Raw genomic sequence first — 21,418 nt, forward strand, 5'->3', positions numbered from 1 at the left:
ATACAGAGGACTGTAAGCACTGAGGTTAGATTGTGGTCTACAGGGACAAGACGGTGCAAGTGCCGGGATCCACAGGGGCACAGGAGGCATCAGGCTACCCTGGCACCAGTGTGGGCAGGTGTCTGAGCGAATGACTATGACGCTGGGGCTTGTGACACGGGAAGGATGTCGCCTCCATGAATGCAGTGACAACAGAAGACTCAGGAGAGGAGGGAAGGAAGTGACATCATAGAAACAGAGGAAGAGACGAGGGGGAGAGAAGCACACAAAGGAGTACGAGGAGAAGAGAGAAGAAAGAATGGAGGAGGAGGAGGAGGAGGAGGAGGAGAGCTTTAAGAGACATATGTGGGAGGAGAAAGCGTCAGAAGTTTCTAACAGAGAAAAGAAACAGACTATAGGGGGGTGGAGGGATAAAACAGGCAGGGGGTGAGGGACACGTCGAATTTGGGGAGCCAGGACTTGGAGAGGGGGGGTAGACAAAGACTGACAGGCAAAGACAAAAGACAGGCCGGAGTTGGGGTGGTAGTAAGAGAGAGACAGGCAGGAGTTGGGGTGGTAGTAAGAGAGAGACAGGCAGGAGTTGGGGTGGTAGTAAGAGAGACAGGCAGGAGTTGGGATGGTAGTAAGAGAGAGACAGGCAGGAGTTGGGATGGTAGTAAGAGAGAGACAGGCAGGAGTTGGGATGGTAGTAAGAGAGAGACAGGCAGGAGTTGGGATGGTAGTAAGAGAGAGACAGGCAGGAGTTGGGGTGGTAGTAAGAGAGACAGGCAGGAGTTGGGGTGGTAGTAAGAGACAGGCAGGAGTTGGGGTGGTAGTAAGAGACAGGCAGGAGTTGGGGTGGTAGTAAGAGAGACAGGCAGGAGTTGGGGTGGTAGAAAGAGAGACAGGCCAGAGTTGGGGTGGTAGTAAGAGAGACAGGAAGGAGTTGGGGTGGTAGTAAGAGACAGGCCAGAGTTGGGGTGGTAGTAAGAGAGACAGGCAGGAGTTGGGGTGGTAGTAAGAGAGAGACAGGCAGGAGTTGGGGCGGTAGTAAGAGACAGGCAGGAGTTGGGGTGGTAGTAAGAGAGACAGGCAGGAGTTGGGGTGGTAGTAAGAGAGACAGGCAGGAGTTGGGGCGGTAGTAAGAGAGAGGCAGGAGTTGGGGCGGTAGTAAGAGAGAGGCAGGAGTTGGGGCGGTAGTAAGAGAGACAGGCAGGAGTTGGGGTGATAGTAAGAGAGACAGGCAGGAGTTGGGGCGGTAGTAAGAGAGACAGGCAGGAGTTGGGGTGATAGTAAGAGAGACAGGCAGGAGTTGGGGTGATAGTAAGAGAGACAGGCAGGAGTTGGGGTGGTAGTAAGAGAGACAGGCAGGAGTTGGGGCGGTAGTAAGAGAGACAGGCAGGAGTTGGGGTGATAGTAAGAGACAGGCCAGAGTTGGGGTGGTAGTAAGAGAGACAGGCAGGAGTTGGGGTGCTAGTAAGAGACAGGCCAGAGTTGGGGTGGTAGTAAGAGAGACAGGCAGGAGTTGGGGTGGTAGTAAGAGAGACAGGCAGGAGTTGGGGTGGTAGTAAGAGAGAGGCAGGAGTTGGGGTGATAGTAAGAGAGACAGGCAGGAGTTGGGGTGGTAGTAAGAGAGACAGGCAGGAGTTGGGGCGGTAGTAAGAGAGAGGCAGGAGTTGGGGTGATAGTAAGAGAGACAGGCAGGAGTTGGGGTGATAGTAAGAGAGACAGGCAGGAGTTGGGGCGGTAGTAAGAGAGACAGGCAGGAGTTGGGGTGATAGTAAGAGACAGGCCAGAGTTGGGGTGGTAGTAAGAGAGACAGGCAGGAGTTGGGGTGCTAGTAAGAGACAGGCCAGAGTTGGGGTGGTAGTAAGAGAGACAGGCAGGAGTTGGGGTGGTAGTAAGAGAGAGACAGGCAGGAGTTGGGGCGGTAGTAATAGAGACAGGCAGGAGTTTGGGTGGTAGTAAGAGAGACAGGCAGGAGTTGGGGTGGTAGTAAGAGAGAGGCAGGAGTTGGGGTGATAGTAAGAGAGACAGGCAGGAGTTGGGGTGGTAGTAAGAGAGACAGGCAGGAGTTGGGGCGGTAGTAAGAGAGAGGCAGGAGTTGGGGTGATAGTAAGAGAGACAGGCAGGAGTTGGGGTGATAGTAAGAGAGACAGGCAGGAGTTGGGGTGGTAGTAAGAGAGACAGGCAGGAGTTGGGGCGGTAGTAAGAGAGACAGGCAGGAGTTGGGGTGATAGTAAGAGACAGGCCAGAGTTGGGGTGGTAGTAAGAGAGACAGGCCGGAGTTGGGGTGGTAGTAAGAGAGACAGGCAGGAGTTGGGGCGGTAGTAAGAGAGACAGGCAGGAGTTGGGGTGATAGTAAGAGACAGGCCAGAGTTGGGGTGGTAGTAAGAGACAGGCCAGAGTTGGGGTGGTAGTAAGAGAGACAGGCAGGAGTTGGGGTGCTAGTAAGAGACAGGCCAGAGTTGGGGTGGTAGTAAGAGAGAGGCAGGAGTTGGGGTGGTAGTAATAGAGAGGCAGGAGTTGGGGTGGTAGTAATAGAGACAGGCAGGAGTTGGGGTGGTAGTAAGAGAGAGACAGGCAGGAGTTGGGGTGGTAGTAAGAGAGAGGCAGGAGTTGGGGTGGTAGTAATAGAGACAGGCAGGAGTTGGGGTGGTAGTAAGAGAGAGACAGGCAGGAGTTGGGGTGGTAGTAAGAGAGAGACAGGCAGGAGTTGGGGCGGTAGTAAGAGAGAGGCAGGAGTTTGGGTGGTAGTAAGAGAGACAGGCAGGAGTTGTGGTGATAGTAAGAGACAGGCAGGAGTTGGGGTGGTAGTAAGAGAGAGACAGGCAGGAGTTGGGGCGGTAGTAAGAGAGACAGGCAGGAGTTGGGGCGGTAGTAAGAGAGAGGCAGGAGTTGGGGTGATAGTAAGAGAGAGGCAGGAGTTGGGGTGATAGTAAGAGAGACAGGCAGGAGTTGGGGTGATAGTAAGAGAGACAGGCAGGAGTTGGGGTGGTAGTAAGAGAGACAGGCAGGAGTTGGGGCGGTAGTAAGAGAGACAGGCAGGAGTTGGGGTGATAGTAAGAGACAGGCCAGAGTTGGGGTGGTAGTAAGAGAGAGGCAGGAGTTGGGGTGGTAGTAATAGAGACAGGCAGGAGTTGGGGTGGTAGTAAGAGAGAGACAGGCAGGAGTTGGGGTGGTAGTAAGAGAGAGACAGGCCAGAGTTGGGGTGGTAGTAAGAGACAGGCCAGAGTTGGGGTGGTAGTAAGAGAGACAGGCAGGAGTTGGGGTGCTAGTAAGAGACAGGCCAGAGTTGGGGTGGTAGTAAGAGAGACAGGCAGGAGTTGGGGCGGTAGTAAGAGAGAGGCAGGAGTTGGGGTGGTAGTAATAGAGACAGGCAGGAGTTGGGGTGGTAGTAAGAGAGAGACAGGCAGGAGTTGGGGTGGTAGTAAGAGAGAGACAGGCAGGAGTTGGGGCGGTAGTAAGAGAGAGGCAGGAGTTTGGGTGGTAGTAAGAGAGACAGGCAGGAGTTGTGGTGATAGTAAGAGACAGGCAGGAGTTGGGGTGGTAGTAAGAGAGAGACAGGCAGGAGTTGGGGCGGTAGTAAGAGACAGGCAGGAGTTGGGGTGGTAGTAAGAGAGAGACAGGCAGGAGTTGGGGTGGTAGTAAGAGACAGGCAGGAGTTGGGGTGATAGTAAGAGACAGGCAGGAGTTGGGGTGATAGTAAGAGACAGGCAGGAGTTGGGGTGATAGTAAGAGACAGGCAGGAGTTGGGGTGATAGTAAGAGACAGGCAGGAGTTGGGGTGATAGTAAGAGACAGGCAGGAGTTGGGGTGGTAGTAATAGAGAGACAGGCAGGAGTTGGGGCTCCGGGGTGTATCTCACCCACGTGTTATGAGGTGATGAACATATCAGTTAATGACACGGCGGGGGCAGACGGCTCCCGTACAGAGGGAGACGGATGAGGTGACTGTATATCACACTCACACTGTATGGGGGGAGACAGTCTGTTTCCCCCTCAGAGGGGGGCGTTTAAGGGGGTCACCATCATCCACCCTCTAAACGACATCACAACTTTAACCCATTACCAACGATCACTATTCCTAAAATAAAACCTGGCTCGAATAGAAAAATAGCGGTGACTATAAATAGTCCCAGAACCTCCGCGAACTTAAAAATATCGGAAAGCCATGACTAAGAGGAGAGTTTTTTGTTTTTCTTCTATAATAGACACACGAGAACACCAGAATGTAGATAAAGGGTTAACATACAGTATATTTCATACTAAAAAGCGGTCTGTACAAAACCCAGGCCACAATTCTCAGCAATCCTACGGTGATCAGCTGCGATTATCAGAACTTTTTTTTAACGTCTTTTCCAAGAAACCTGCAGAGCATCAGTCGCTCTGCCGCAGAGCATCACCACCTTTTCCCATAACCGCGGAGAACTTCTACTTTCTTAGAAACCACCATTACGAAAAACACTTCTCCTTTACATTAAAACGTTCACAAGTCTCCGAGAACTGTCTCACATACGTGTGACGTAACCTCAGTACCTCACAACCGGAACGGGTGGATTAACCATTTGTATACAGGGTTCATAAACGTCAGAGCGGAACCGACCAATCACACACAGATCTAAAACTTCAAATTTGTAGGATCACTTTCACTACAAATGCCCCATAAATAGCGTTCCAGACTTCCGATGGTCCTTAAAGGGATTGTCCAGTTTAGAAATTCATTTCCATACACCCTATTAGGGAATTCTAAGATAGAGGGGGGTCCTCTGTTCAGGATCCTCATCTCTTGGCCAGAATTGAGAGCGGTTAAATAAGAGCGTCTCATCCTGGAGGACCTGTCCTGTATTACGCAGGCAACGCATGGATATCAATATAAAAAAAAAAAATCAGTAATTCCTAATTTCCCCTTGCGGTGGCGCTGCAGGGAAGTTGAACACTTACTGCAAGGTGTCCTGAGATATTACAGCTGATCACTGATCGTTTTGATTGTCAATGGATCATTCTAACAAGTACGCATTCACCAAAGCAGAGAACCACTTTAAAGGGAACGAAATCTCGAGGACTGACCGCTTTATATTAATAGATGCCCAAATAAAGCTGAAATAGCTGGTACCAACACCCTCCCAAACTGCCAATCAGAGGGTAAATGTGGCCATACACTTGAGACCATTATTCCTCCCAACTCCACCTATAGACATGCCCACTCAGCTCGCCCCTTAATGGGGAGAGGGTAATAGGTCACTGCCAGACTCCTCTGGTAGCTACTTTTCTCCCCCAGGAACAAAGGATCAGGCATGCTGGAATCCAACACACCCGGTCCCCAATTACGGAGATTTTTTTTACGGTCGTGTGCATGGGGCCTAAGAGTACAATTTCCCTGCATCGCCTCCACAGGAGAAATTCAGTATTACAGTGTGCCCATTCATGTCATGTGTGGTCTGTGTTTTACAGGACCGGTCCTCCAGAGAGACACTATATGTAACCGCTCTCCACACTGGACAAGAGAGGAGGATCCTGAACAGGGGACCCCTCTCTATTACCTCAGAATTCACTAATAGGGTGTATGGAAATGGATTTTCTAAATTCGACAACCCCTTTAAGGGTCATATAAAGCTAAATGGATTCCGGCACCCAGCTGCCACTTGGTCAGGCCCTTCAGTAGGGACTACTGCATCCAACGGCCCATCACTACTAGAACATCTTGCAGGTGAAATAATTTAAAGGGGTCTGCCCCAGCGAAGCGTGCCCTGAAAAGAAACTTACCAGCGTGCTGGAAGAGAGCCTGGAATCACACAGGTAAATGGGAATCCGCCAGGAGGCTGAAGCAATTTTTTTGTTGCGTAAGCACTAACCGTGTGGAAATCTACCACAGTGCTGGTATGTTCACACGCAGTGTTTTCAGGCATATTTCGGGGCGTTTACACCTCGAAAAACGCCTGAAAAAAACGGAAGCTGAACGCCTACAAACATCTGCCCATTGAAATCAATGGGAAAAACAGCATTTAGTTCATACGGGGCGTCTTTTTACGCATCTGTTTTAAAAAAACGGAGCGTAAAAAGACGCTCCGTAAAAAGTAGTAGCATGTCACTTCTTGAGGCGTTTTTTGGAGCGGATTTTCCATTGAACACTATGAAAAAAACGCCTCAAAAGAAGCTCCAAATTAGGCCCTGTTCACACAGTTTTTTTTTTACTAGTTTTTGGACGCGGAACCCGCGCCGCAAAACTCCTCAAAAACCGCTCGAAAATGCCTCCTATTGATTTCAATGGGAGTTGGAAGAGTTTTTTTTACCGCGAGTAAAAAAAAACGCGTCGCGGTAAAAAGAAGCGTCATGACCCATCTTGAGGCGGTTTCCGCCTCCAAAACCCCATTTCAATCAGTCAGAAAGAGGAAAAAAACGCCTCGACGAGTGTTTTGACAAGTTTTTGTCAAACCAATGTGCAAAAACCGTCTGGAGCAGTTTTTGCAGGAGGAATTTTCCTCCTGCAAAAAAAACAGTGTGAACACAGCCTTAAAATAAGCTTCATTTTCAGCTTCAAAAAGGCCTGAAAATCAGAGGCGGTTTTCTCTGAAATCAGCGCCGTATTTTCAGACGTTTTTGAGTTTGCGTGTGAACATAACCTTATAAAGCCTGCCGGCCTGGAGAAACACATGATCAACAACTTGTTAGCAGCATCCAATAGTCTGAAATCATCGCTTTTCATTTAGATACATCCTATATTGATGTATCTAAGGCTTTATTCACACAAGCGTTAAATGCGTCAGTGCGATGGCCGTCGCAGCGACCGTCACACAGATGCAGGTTTTTCAATGGGGCCGGTCACACGGCCGTTGATTCAACGGACTGTGTGAAGGGTCCGTTGAAAAATAGAACATTTCCTTTTATCTTCAGTTTTCACGGATCCCTCTATAGGCTCAAGTCTATGGGGATCCGTGAAAACGGGACCCGCACGGGCACCACGGACGTGTAAAATAGAGTAAATCTAGCCCAATAGTGGAGTTCCTCAAAGCTGAACTGCGGACGATTGGATATTGTTTTGCTCCATATATAAGAAATTGTATTGTAGATTCACTCGAAACGCGTAAGGGTGGAAGAAAATCACTGATGACCCCAGGATTCCCACATAAATCAGCTCTACAGTCTGAATAATGCACCAAATGCTCCGCTTCCTGGATGCCGGTAAGTGTGATATGGTGGCGGGCGGATACAGGCGTTCACTAAAGTCACACCTGAATATGAGAAACTGGTTTGGCTATATTTGCATATACAGAGGAGATATTGGGCACAGCCTTACCCCATCAGCTGTGCACTCCCACATACAGAGACATTGTACTGTTGCTTAGCAACAGCAACCACAACTGCTGGGTGACCACACTGGATCACCACAAGCTCAACATTCAATGGGAAGGATTGATTGATGGATTGTAATGATGCACAGCTAGGAACACTGGCAGTCCCTGGTTTCCAGACATAAGATGGCAGCCAGAACTGGCAGGGGCGTTTTAATACGTTTTTGTAATACATCTCATCACACAAAAAAAAAACCACAGGATCCAATGGGAACGCATCAAACTCACCGTGTCATCGAAGCCGAAGAGTCAAATTTTGATATCAAAGTAGAGTAAACGATGGGCCCTAAAAGCAAACCAAACAGGATTAGTAGAGGAAAGGCCGTCAGCGCAGTGCGTGCGTGTGAGAACCAAAGGCATAATTGATCGTCACCGTGCGTGGGGGTCAGTGGTAAAAAAAAAGACAGAAAAAAGAACCAAGAAATAAAAAAAACCAGCAAAAATCCAAAAAACACAATGTAAAAAAAACAATATAGTGTACGACACGGGCCGAGATCTTGCGGCTTCCAGCTGTCAGTGAATGCGGTGACTAGTAGTTCCACGACAACGGAAAGCCACAAGGGCCAGTGTAAATAAGATACCCATGTCATAGCTTCAAAGACTTTCTCCTGCTAGAAACGAGACAAAAGCAGAACATTTTAACATTTTCAACAAGGTGGACAAATTCTGCCACCAACGTTTTAACGCGGAATGAATGGCTACTCTCATATCAAGGACTCAGGCTAAAAAAACAAAAAAGACGGAAAGAGACAAACAGAATTTGTCCACTTTGTTGAAATTTTTTTCTTCACTACCCCATATAGATAAAATAATAATCACCGTTCCCATGAAACGGCAGAATTTTGCCAGTTAAAAAACAAGGCGTTCTCTGGGACGGTTTACATAAAGTTTGTTGAAGAGACCACGGTGGGAATCAGGAAAATAGGCCTTGTTCCTCATAGCAACCAGGAGCTCGGCTTGGATTTTCGGAACCTTAAGTTCTCCGAAATTGGATTCTGGTTTCTATAGGGAACAAGGTCACTACGACCCCCCCACCCCCGAGATAACTGGATATATTGGGCCCGCTATATTCTTTTCAACAAACTTTATTTACACAGTCCAAAAGGAGTCCATTTCGGCCCCCAAGAGTTTCTAAAGCTGCCCACAGGCACCAAAGTCTGCTGTAACCATCACCCCCATGGTCCAAAACCTAAAAACAGTTCAGTCATGTCGAATTTTTTTTTGATTGGCGACGACCACCATTTGTTATGCTGGACGAACAACCCACACAAGTGGCGAACTCAGTCGGACATGTTTTTGAGGGTTTTTCGGCGGAACAAAAAGTTGCCCGCGGCCCAGCAGATTTTCTAGCGTCCATAGGCAGCTTAAACCAAAATTTGCCACCAATTCCCATCCCGTAAAACCCCTTTACCGCCCCCCTATTTACACCCCTCCCCCCTCTAAAACCTCAGCATCCCTTTTTGAATTCGGCAAACATTACCTACTGTGTGGTGCGATTATTAGCTTAAAAACCAAATTAGTGTTACTTTAGACCCGTTGAATGCACCCGCTGGTGTTTGTGTAAGCTGCGTGAGATAGCCGGCGGCGAGGACAGAGCAGGGGCATGCGCAGGGACTAGTAATATAAAGTTCTCAGCTCAGTTGAGGGTCATGGGTGCTGCCAAGTCCCCGGAAGAGACCTGCAGATCGGATCTTTTCCTCAAGGCTGGGTTGAGATGCGGTTTATGGCACTCGTTGCCCCTTCCTGGAAAAGAACCTGTTGAGCAATACTACATTATAAGGGAACACCCCGCAAATCAAAAAAATTCACAAACCTCTAACCGTCAAGAAGTGGATTTTTGATTAATTTTTTAAAAATTTCGCTCCTTTTTGGTACAAAAAAAAACAAAAAAAAAAATAAATAAAAATGTTTTACAGCATCTTGGTTTTTGGCAGACTATAGAAGGCGGACCTCCCTCTGGTGGGACAATATAGTAGATCTGTGATCGTTCAGTCAGGGCTAGATGGCGACTTGCAGGGTGCGATGTCAAAAACATCACATTGCGCTACGTTCTGTCAAGGAGACGGTTCAACATTTTATATCCCCTCAACTAGGGGAGTACTAGGGGGGGGGGGATGTGCCTAAGTTATTTAGAGGCGCATGTCTGGCTGTCTGTGCAGCAGAAAGGGAATTATACGATATAATTGACATAAATTTTGGATTTTACGCCAGTATCTGGCGTAAATTATAGTAAACGTGTCGCGCCGCGGGTGGCCCCATCCCTCCGAGTTTTTTTTTAAAGTGTCGGTGGTGGCCTAAATTGGCAAAAAGTCGTAAACGATTTCACAAATATGGCGTGCGCTAGAATACTGGCCTATAGCCGTTGATAAATTCCCCCCCCTATGTGCTTTCCGAATATTGAATTTGGCGAAAAGCGCAGGTACAGGTTTGGCTTTTCTTTAAGAAAAAAAAAAATCATGTAATTGCGCCATTTACATGGTGCACTCTTCATGGGTATGGAGACGAACTGCCGGGAGTATAGCGGATCGCTGCCATGTTTACACGGGCAAGGAATGGGAACGAGTACTCGTACGAACGCTCATTTGGCCGATCTGCCTGCATAAACGGGCCTTAAAGGGGTATCGTCTCAGACATTCAGGGCATATCCCCTAGACGTCCGATTGATGCAGGTTCCACCCGGATCCCTCTATAGGCTCAAGTCTATGGGGATCCGTGAAAACGGGACCCGCACGGGCACCACGGACGTGTAAAATAGAGTAAATCTAGCCTAATTTTTATATATATTTTTTTCCAATAATGAATAATAAAAAAAAAAAAAAAAAGAGCGCGATATTGGCGCTAAATCTTTATTATTCGCCTTCTTATCAGCTAGAGGTTGTGAATTTAACAACATGTGCGGCTATTTACGTAGATTTCCACGCTAGATCGTTAGCGCTTCAATACATGACACATTGCCGTTTAACGTCTTAACATTTCCATCCGGAAATTACTAGTATTTATTTTTTTAATGATTTTTGACGAATGTTAACAAAACAATATACAGTGTGGGGAAAAAGTTTCCCCGGCAAAAATACAAAATTCCCCTATGAAGGTCAAAAGTAGCCGGTCAGCCATTTTACAAACATTTCGCCATAGTTTCGCCAAACTTTCTATGCGGGCCATTCCTGGACACCTGTGGACGCGTTTTTTTTGGTTACCCGGCCAGCGTTGAGGCAGCTGGTAACATGAGAGGCGGGAAGGGAGCGCGACCGACATCGAATATAAGAACACCTGTGGGTGTCGTCTGTCTACTACGGGATGCGCGCCCAGTGTTCACATGCGACAGGCTGGCAAAGGACACCCATGGCATAAATCCCAGATTAAAATCCCGACGGCGACTCTGAAATGGCGTAAAGTTGAAAAAAATTTTTTTTTTTTTAAAAGTTAGATTTTTACATTGCAAAATGAAAATATTCCATCAATAACTATAGGCGAAAATGTAATGTTATGATCGGAGTGATTTTTACCACAGGAAAGTAAGCGGACCGTAAATCGCCCGCGAGGATTTTTTTTTTCCCTCAAAACTGTCATTGCGAATGCGCAACGCCAGTTGTATACGCCACAGTATCCTCAAACCAATGGCTGGCTTTACCGGACCCCTAGAATATATGGGACTATGATTTACGAAATACAGTGGTGTCAGCCATTTTGTAGGTTAAACTCCTAACCTACACAACTAGAATGTTCCAACATTGTCCACAGGGGTTCATAAACCAGTTAACATAACAGCGGGGGTTACCCATATCAACCAATCAGATTACAGCTCATATGTTGCTGAGGCTGACTGGGAGATTAAACCTGCTTCCTGATTGGTTGCTATGGGAAACTCCTACATTTTTTTCATTTAACCTGGAAGGTAGGACCAGATTTCAGCACAACTGAGGCAGCCATTTTGTAGTTTAAATCAATAACCATCAACTGGAACATTCCTCAAAATGGGGAGGGGGAATTAAGAAAATAAAATAAATTTACATTAAAAAAAAAAAGTGGTGTTGCCCATTTTGACCAATCAGGTTACAGCTCTCTTGTTGCTGAGGCTGACTGGAAGATGAAGCCTGCAACCGGATTGGTTGCTCTGGGCGACTCCTCCTACTTTTGCGCTTTGCATTGTGCTTTTTAAAATTTACCTCAGAATTAGGAGGCCTCCATCTTCGGGTCTCTGAAGTAAACAATTAACCTCAACAGAGAAGGCAATATTACAGCCCATGTTGGAGTACCGGTAACATCATATGAATGATGGTAGCCATATTTTGCCCTAGCAACAGAAGGCAGGCAGCCATTTTGAACTTTAGCCCCATATTAAAACCTCTTTAGAAATCACAGAGGTAATAATGCAGGCAGCCATCTTGAGGCACTGACATATGCATAGTTGCCAACATTTGTCATTTTTTTCCACGGACACTTCGGACCTATGCACACGAGCGTAGATTTCGTCCGTAATTACGGACCCATTCATTTCTATTGACCACGGACACCTTCCCGTATTATTAAAAATCGCCGTGAACTGCAGAGAGCCCCTTTATCCCGACCCCCAGTCTGAACTTGTGGGAAATGATAATTACACTTTAAAGAAGTTTCCGGCTTCTTCGACTTTCTATTCCAGAACATTTTCCAGACCTCTGCTTGCTGTCAGTGAGAAGGAACAGTAAACGACGGAACAAAATCGAATTTAATGGGTTGCATTGGGCATGCTGCGCTATTTTGTTCGGCATTTGGCCGGATCGGTGACGGAGGCCTCTAACAGAGCGTCCAACAGAGAGATTGACAGCCACGCTCCAGATAGTTTTTTTTTTTTTTTAAAGGGTCTATTCACATTCAGCAGATCCGTTGCAGAAATTTCTGTGACTGTCCCATTTACCTGAATAGGGCTTACCGAAATCCATGTCCGTGCCGCAGAAACCGCCTGATTCAGATGTATGGCACAGATTCCCCGCACGTGAATAAACCCTAACCAGAATGCTTTCGTTCACTGACAGCAAGTAAAGATTTGGAAAAGGGGAGGATTTGAAACAAAGTATAATAGGAAGTTGCAAAACGTTTCATTATACAATGACTTTGTTTTTTACATGATAAACCCCCTTTAGTTTTGCCTTTTTACAGCAATTTTTTACAAAACCCCAGTACAGTGATAGTTATAGGAAGAGGCGAAAGACACTCAAAAGACCCATGTATTAGGCTCCGTTCACATTACATTAAAGCCTTATGTTTGGCGTATGCACTGAATGTAGAATCTCCTTCACGGAAAAAAAAAATACCGGTCAGGAAAAAGGCTGGGACGCGACTTAACACGAGGCGCGATTTCACTCTTAAAGGGGTTGTCTGGGCACGGACAACTGAAGACATATCCACAGGATAGGGCATCAGTATATGATCGTGGGGGTCCGACACGCGGACCTCTCACCGATCAGCTGCCTCCAGGCGCCGGATGTTATCCAGTGTATGCAGAGTTCGGAGCCGGAAGCAGATGGCTCCCGTATACTGCATAGCGGCCTTGCTGCAGATCTGATCCTAGTCACTTGAATGGGAGCGGAGCTGCAGTACTGCAGCTTGGCCACTATTCCATGACCCTACATCTGCTCCGGGGTTGACATCCGGTGCCTGGAGGCAGCTGGAGCAGCTGATCGGTGCGGGATCCGGGTCTCGGACCCCCACCAATCATACACCGATGACCTATCCTGTGGTCATCAGTTGTCCGTGCCCCCTTTATAGCAGACCTCCAGTTATAAAACAAACAAATATAAAATACTTTATGTTACAGACCTCAGACCAGACTCCCCGTTTATACAGACGATCCCAGACCAGACTACCCATTTATTCAGACCAGATGCACGCCCTCTGCAGGCACCTCTGCTGTTGACCGTACACAAGACTACCGCCGCCAGAGAGGGACCGTGTCCCATCCACATAAGCCCAACATTCTCGGAGCAGGCAGCCAGTCAGGAGGTGGCTCAGCTAACAGACCGGTACGTACATCGCGCGCATCGATCGCCGGCTGCAATTCACTGCTCCACCACCAGTTTGGAAGGAGCGGTTAACGGATGTCCCGCTAAAGCAGGGGACGAGATTGGGAGGAGTATAAAGTCTAGCCCTTGCTCCGCCTCCAGGCCGGCCTCCTCCTAGTAGTAAGAAAAGGCCCGACACCCGAAACTATGGCATTGGCAAGTGAAAAATATATATACTGGCACCGGCCGGACCATAAAAATACTGGGCAGGCAAGCAGAATACCTGCCTGGTGGCAACCCTGACCAAATGGATCAAAAGGACCCGTTCACCTGGCTGGACCATTTTAGGATCGGAGACACTTTTGGCTATGGACACCTTTGGCGTATACAACAGTAGCATTCCTGGCAGCGCTATATACACAGCCTCTCTTACCGTATTACAATCCCCCCCTCCATGGCTAATCCTGCGAATTTTTAGTCATACATTAGGTCTTCGAAAAGTTGTTTTCTCAACAGGTTAAGACGACAAATTGGCGACCAACCTCTGCCTTGATCTGCGGCCTGGACTGGGCTCCTATTGATGGGATACAGATCTGTCGTTTGGCGCAATATCACTCGACAAAGACCGGAAAAATACAACATGGCGCATTAACTTTTCCACAGGACTCGGCCTTCAGTCACAAAAAGGCACAGACCGTCGTAAAATGGTCTAAATCGCCCATCAAAATCTCTAGCGTGTGGCCGGCTTTAGTCTGTTGGTCTTGTCACGTTTTTAGCGCCACGATTTTTCTGCTTCGTAGCCCTCCGGACCCGGATAAATAGACGGTAGTTGACTCCTTGAGCCTTCCTGCTCTGATCTTGCAATCCCACTGATTTGTACCATCTGCTTTATTGGACTGGGAATTGTCATAGCAAGATATATGGAAGCTGCATACTGGATACGGGTATATGGCAGGTCTCTTGTCCTAGGACTCCTAGTTTTTTTTTACTTTTAGGCCATAATGGACACTACATTGGTATTTGCGATTTCACGAAGGACTTCTTGTCATTTTGGTTTTACCCGACTAAATGCAACATATAAATGAGATATTTTTTTTCTGAATCACACTGTACAGCTGCTGTGCGAGGTCTTATCTCCAGACATTGCGTATAAGACCCCAGGGCATTGGTTATCAGTAGAGAAATAATACACAAGCCAACGTCAACGGTCACGTCTGCCCCAGAGTCCCATCTAACAACATTTACTACAATTACCAGCAAGAGACACGCCTGTAACCTACACATGACTCAACACCGCCTAACCCCGCTACTACACAATACACATACACACTGCCCGTGATGCAACACCCCGCAACCTGCCCACCACCATGATGTAACTGCATCCCTGCGGGCACAAGACAGGTGTGAGGGGATGTTTATCATTAACGTGTCTCCAGGGACAAGCAACATGTTATGTTATTATGACAGACCAAAGGGAGAGGGGGGTAAATTATTATGGCAGGAGACAGAGGAGTAGTCTCATAGCTTTCTTCTATATATATCACCCTGCAGGGGGAGGAGTAGACTCATAGCTCTCTTCTATATGTATCATCCTGCAGGAGGAGGAGTAGTCTCATAGCTCTCTTCTATATGTATCACCCTGCAGGAGGAGGAGTAGTCTCATAGCTCTCTTCTATATGTATCACCCTGCAGGAGGAGGAGTAGTCTCATAGCTCTCTTCTATATATATCACCCTGCAGGAGGAGGAGTAGTCTCATGGCTCTCTTCTATATATATCATCCTGCAGGAGGAGGAGTAGTCTCATAGCTCTCTTCTATATGTATCACCCTGCAGGAGGAGGAGTAGTCTCATAGCTCTCTTCTATATATATCACCCTGCAGGAGGAGGAGTAGTCTCATGGCTCTCTTCTATATATATCATCCTGCAGGAGGAGGAGTAGTCTCATAGCTCTCTTCTATATGTATCACCCTGCAGGAGGAGGAGTAGTCTCATAGCTCTCTTCTATATGTATCACCCTGCAGGAGGAGGAGTAGTCTCATAGCTCTCTTCTATATATATCACCCTGCAGGAGGAGGAGTAGTCTCATAGCTCTCTTCTATATTTATCACCCTGCAGGAGGAGGAGTAGACTCATAGCTCTCTTCTATATATATGTATCACCCTGCAGGAGGAGGAGTAGTCTCATAGCTCTCTTCTATATGTATCACACTGCAGGAGGAGGAGTAGTCTCATAGCTCTCTTCTATATATATCACCCTGCAGGAGGAGGAGTAGACTCATAGCTCTCTTCTATATATATATCACCCTGCAGGAGGAGGAGTAGTCTCATAGCTCTCTTCTATATTTATCACCCTGCAGGAGGAGGAGTAGACTCATAGCTCTCTCCTATATGTATCACCCTGCAGGAGGAGGAGTAGACTCATAGCTCTCTTCTATATATGTATCACCCTGCAGGAGGAGGAGTCTCATAGCTCTCTTCTATATTTATCACCCTGCAGGAGGAGGAGTAGACTCATAGCTCTCTTCTATATGTATCATCCTGCAGGAGGAGGAGTAGACTTATAGCTCTCTTCTATATGTATCACCCTGCAGGAGGAGGAGTAGACTCATATCTCTCTTCTATATGTATCCCCCTGCAGGAGGAGGAGTAGTCTCATAGCTCTCTTCTATATATATCACCCTGCAGGAGGAGGAGTAGACTCATACCTCTCTTCTGTATCACCCTGCAGGAGGAGGAGTAGACTCATAGCTCTCTTCTATATGTATCCCCCTGCAGGAGGAGTAGTAGTCTCATAGCTCTCTTCTATATGTATCACCCTGCAGGAGGAGGAGTAGTCTCATAGCTCTCTTCTATATGTATCACCCTGCAGGAGGAGGAGCAGTCTCATAGCTCTCTTCTATATATATATATCACCCTGCAGGAGGAGGAGTAGACTCATAGCTCTCTTCTATATGTATCACCCTGCAGGAGGAGGAGTAGTCTCATAGCTCTCTTCTATATATATATCACCCTGCAGGAGGAGGAGTAGTCTCATAGCTCTCTTCTATATATATATCACCCTGCAGGAGGAGGAGTAGACTCATAGCTCTCTTCTATATGTAGCACCCTGCAGGAGGAGGAGTAGACTCATAGCTCTCTTCTATATATATCACCCTGCAGGAGGAGGAGTAGACTCATAGCTCTCTTCTATATGTATCCCCCTGCTGGAGGAGTAGTCTCATAGCTCTCTTCTATATATATCACCCTGCAGGAGGAGTAGTAGTCTCATAGCTCTCTTCTATATGTATCACCCTGCAGGAGGAGGAGTAGACTCATAGCTCTCTTCTATATGTATCCCCCTGCAGGAGGAGGAGTAGTCTCATAGCTCTCTTCTATATGTATCACCCTGCAGGAGGAGGAGTAGTCTCATAGCTCTCTTCTATATGTATCATCCTGCAGGAGGAGGAGTAGTCTCATAGCTCTCTTCTATATATATCACCCTGCAGGAGGAGGAGTAGTCTCATAGCTCTCTTCTATATGTATCATCCTGCAGGAGGAGGAGTAGACTCATAGCTCTCTTCTATATGTATCCCCCTGCAGGAGGAGTAGTAGTCTCATAGCTCTCTTCTATATGTATCACCCTGCAGGAGGAGGAGTAGACTCATAGCTCTCTTCTATATATATATCACCCTGCAGGAGGAGGAGTAGACTCATAGCTCTCTTCTATATGTATCACCCTGCAGGAGGAGGAGGAGTCTCATAGCTCTCTTCTATATGTATCACCCTGCAGGAGGAGGAGTAGACTCATAGCTCTCTTCTATATATATATCACCCTGCAGGAGGAGGAGTAGACTCATAGCTCTCTTCTATATGTATCACCCTGCAGGAGGAGGAGGAGTCTCATAGCTCTCTTCTATATGTATCACCCTGCAGGAGGAGGAGTAGACTCATAGCTCTCTTCTATATATATATCACCCTGCAGGAGGAGGAGTAGACTCATAGCTCTCTTCTATATATATCACCCTGCAGGAGGAGGAGTAGACTCATAGCTCTCTTCTATATGTATCACCCTGCAGGAGGAGGAGTAGTCTCATAGCTCTCTTCTATATGTATCACCCTGCAGGAGGAGGAGTAGTCTCATAGCTCTCTTCTATATATATATCACCCTGCAGGAGGAGGAGGAGTCTCATAGCTCTCTTCTATATATATCACCCTGCAGGAGGAGGAGTAGTCTCATAGCTCTCTTCTATATATATATCACCCTGCAGGAGGAGGAGTAGACTCATAGCTCTCTTCTATATGTATCACCCTGCAGGAGGAGGAGACTCATAGCTCTCTCCTATATATATCACCCTGCAGGAGGAGGAGTAGTCTCATAGCTCTCTTCTATATGTATCACCCTGCAGGAGGAGGAGTAGTCTCATAGCTCTCTTCTATATATATCACTCTGCAGGAGGAGGAGTAGACTCATAGCTCTCTTCTATATGTATCACTCTGCAGGAGGAGGAGTAGTCTCATAGCCCTCTTCTATATATATCACCCTGCAGGAGGAGGAGTAGACTCATAGCTCTCTTCTATATGTATCACCCTGCAGGAGGAGGAGTAGACTCTTAGCTCTCTTCTATATATATCACCCTGCAGGAGGAGGAGTAGACTCTTAGCTCTCTTCTATATATATCACCCTGCAGGAGGAGGAGTAGACTCATAGCTCTCTTCTATATATATCACCCTGCAGGAGGAGAGTAGACTCATAGCTCTCTTCTATATATATCACCCTGCAGGAGGAGAGTAGACTAATAGCTCTCTTCTATATGTATCACCCTGCAGGAGGAGGAGTAGACTCATAGCTCTCTTCTATATGTATCACCCTGCAGGAGGAGGAGTAGACTCATAGCTCTCTTCTATATACATCACCCTGTAGGAGGAGGAGGAGACTCATAGCTCTCTTCTATATGTATCACCCTGCAGGAGGAGGAGGAGACTCATAGCTCTCTTCTATATGTATCACCCTGCAGGAGGAGGAGTAGACTCATAGCTCTCTTCTATATGTATCACCCTGCAGGAGGAGGAGTAGTCTCATAGCTCTCTTCTATATATATCACCCTGCAGGAGGAGGAGTAGACTCATAGCTCTCTTCTATATACATCACCCTGTAGGAGGAGGAGGAGACTCATAGCTCTCTTCTATATGTATCACCCTGCAGGAGGAGGAGGAGACTCATAGCTCTCTTCTATATGTATCACCCTGCAGGAGGAGGAGTAGTCTCATAGCTCTCTTCTATATATATATCACCCTGCAGGAGGAGGAGTAGACTCATAGCTCTCTTCTATATATATCACCCTGCAGGAGGAGGAGTAGTCGCATCGCTCTCTTCTATATGTATCACCCTGCAGGAGGAGGAGTAGACTCATAGCTCTTTTCTATATGTATCACCCTGCAGGAGGAGGAGTAGACTCATAGCTCTCTTCTATATGTATCACCCTGCAGGAGGAGGAGTAGACTCTTAGCTCTCTTCTATATATATCACCCTGCAGGAGGAGGAGTAGTCTCATAGCTCTCTTCTATATATATATCACCCTGCAGGAGGAGGAGTAGTCTCATAGCTCTCTTCTATATATATCACCCTGCAGGAGGAGGAGTAGGCTCATAGCTCTCTTCTATGTATATCACCCTGCAGGAGGAGGAGTAAACTCATAGCTCTCTTCTATATGCATCACCCTGCAGGAGGAGGAGTAGACTCATAGCTCTCTTCTATATGTATCACCCTGCAGGAGGAGGAGTAGGCTCATAGCTCTCTTCTATGTATATCACCCTGCAGGAGGAGGAGTAAACTCATAGCTCTCTTCTATATGCATCACCCTGCAGGAGGAGGAGTAGACTCATAGCTCTCTTCTATATGTATCACCCTGCAGGAGGAGGAGTAGACTCATAGCTCTCTTCTATATGTATCACCCTGCAGGAGGAGGAGGAGTAGACTCATAGTTCTCTCCTATATATATCACCCTGCAGGAGGAGGAGTAGGCTCATAGCTCTCTTCTATGTATATCACCCTGCAGGAGGAGGAGTAGTCTCATAGCTCTCTTCTATATGTATCACCCTGCAGGAGGAGGAGTAGACTCATAGCTCTCTTCTATATATATCACCCTGCAGTAGGAGTAGACTCATAGCTCTCTTCTATATATATCACCCTGCAGGAGGAGGAGTAGTCTCATAGCTCTCTTCTATATATATCACCCTGCAGGAGGAGGAGTAGACTCATAGCTCTCTTCTATATATATCACCCTGCAGGAGGAGGAGTAGTCTCATAGCTCTCTTCTATATATATATCACCCTGCAGGTGGAGGAGGAGTCTCATAGCTCTCTTCTATATGTATCACCCTGCAGGAGGAGGAGTAGTCTCATAGCTCTCTTCTATATGTATCACCCTGCAGGAGGAGGAGTAGACTCATAGCTCTCTTCTATATATATCACCCTGCAGTAGGAGTAGACTCATAGCTCTCTTCTATATATATCACCCTGCAGGAGGAGGAGTAGTCTCATAGCTCTCTTCTATATATATCACCCTGCAGGAGGAGGAGTAGACTCATAGCTCTCTTCTATATATATCACCCTGCAGGAGGAGGAGTAGTCTCATAGCTCTCTTCTATATATATATCACCCTGCAGGTGGAGGAGGAGTCTCATAGCTCTCTTCTATATGTATCACCCTGCAGGAGGAGGAGTAGTCTCATAGCTCTCTTCTATATGTATCACCCTGCAGGAGGAGGAGTAGACTCATAGCTCTCTTCTATATATATCACCCTGCAGGAGGAGGAGTAAACTCATAGCTCTCTTCTATATATATCACCCTGCAGGAGGAGGAGTAGTCTCATAGCTCTCTTCTATATGTATCACCCTGCAGGAGGAGGAGTAGACTCATAGCTCTCTTCTATATATATCACCCTGCAGGAGGAGGATTAGTCTCATAGCTCTCTTCTATATATATCACCCTGCAGGAGGAGGATTAGTCTCATAGCTCTCTTCTATATATATCACCCTCCAGGAGGAGGAGTAGACTCATAGCTCTCTTCTATATATATCATCCTGCAGGAGGAGGAGTAGTCTCATAGCTCTCTTCTATATATATCACCCTGCAGGAGGAGGAGTAGTCTCATAGCTCTCTTCTATATGTATCACCCTGCAGGAGGAGGAGTAGACTCATAGCAATCTTCTATATGTATCACCCTGCAGGAGGAGGAGTAGACTCATAGCTCTCTTCTATATATATCACCCTGCAGGAGGAGGATTAGTCTCATAGCTCTCTTCTATATATATCACCCTGCAGGAGGAGGAGTAGTCTCATAGCTCTCTTCTATATATATCATCCTGCAGGAGGAGGAGTCGTCTCATAGCTCTCTTCTATATATATCACCCTGCAGGAGGAGGAGTAGACTCATAGCTCTCTTCTATATATATCACCCTGCAGGAGGAGGAGTAGACTCATAGCTCTCTTCTATATGTATCACCCTGCAGGAGGAGGAGTAGACTCATAGCTCTCTTCTATATATATCACCCTGCAGGAGGAGGAGTAGTCTCATAGCTCTCTTCTATATGTATCACCCTGCAGGAGGAGGAGGAGGAGGAGTAGACTCATAGCTCTCTTCTATGTGTATCACCCTGCAGGAGGAGGAGTAGACTCATAGCTCTCTTCTATATATATCACCCTGCAGGAGGAGGAGTAGTCTCATAGCTCTCTTCTATATGTATCACCCTGCAGGAGGAGGAGGAGGAGGAGTAGACTCATAGCTCTCTTCTATGTGTATCACCCTGCAGGAGGAGGAGTAGACTCATAGCTCTCTTCTATATATATCACCCTGCAGGAGGAGGAGTAGACTCATAGCTCTCTTCTATATATATCACCCTGCAGGAGGAGGAGTAGACTCATAGCTCTCTTCTATATATATCACCCTGCAGGAGGAGGAGTAGACTCATAGCTCTCTTCTATATATATCACCCTGCAGGAGGAGGATTAGTCTCATAGCTCTCTTCTATATATATCACCCTGCAGGAGGAGTAGACTCATAGCTCTCTTCTATATGTATCACCCTGCAGGAGGAGGAGTAGTCTCATAGCTCTCTTCTATATATATCAC

The 21,418-nt window shown here is 46.9% G+C and overlaps 1 protein-coding gene across 6 annotated transcripts in view; it reads right to left on the bottom strand.

Annotated features, from left to right (window-relative positions):
- Nucleotides 1–21,418, bottom strand: part of KDM6B (lysine demethylase 6B) — a 145,707-nt gene that overhangs the window by 38,432 nt on the left and 85,857 nt on the right. For 3 of the 6 annotated variants that reach the window (XM_075859258.1, XM_075859253.1, XM_075859254.1), the window contains exon 2: nucleotides 7,558–9,084. The gene's annotated coding sequence lies outside the window, so the exon portion shown is untranslated. The remainder of the gene's footprint in view (nucleotides 1–7,557; nucleotides 9,085–21,418) is intronic. The other 3 variants (XM_075859257.1, XM_075859256.1, XM_075859255.1) reach the window with 2 other exon arrangements.

Source organism: Rhinoderma darwinii, chromosome 3 (genome assembly GCF_050947455.1).
Source record: "Rhinoderma darwinii isolate aRhiDar2 chromosome 3, aRhiDar2.hap1, whole genome shotgun sequence".
NCBI classification, from domain to species: domain Eukaryota; kingdom Metazoa; phylum Chordata; class Amphibia; order Anura; family Rhinodermatidae; genus Rhinoderma; species Rhinoderma darwinii.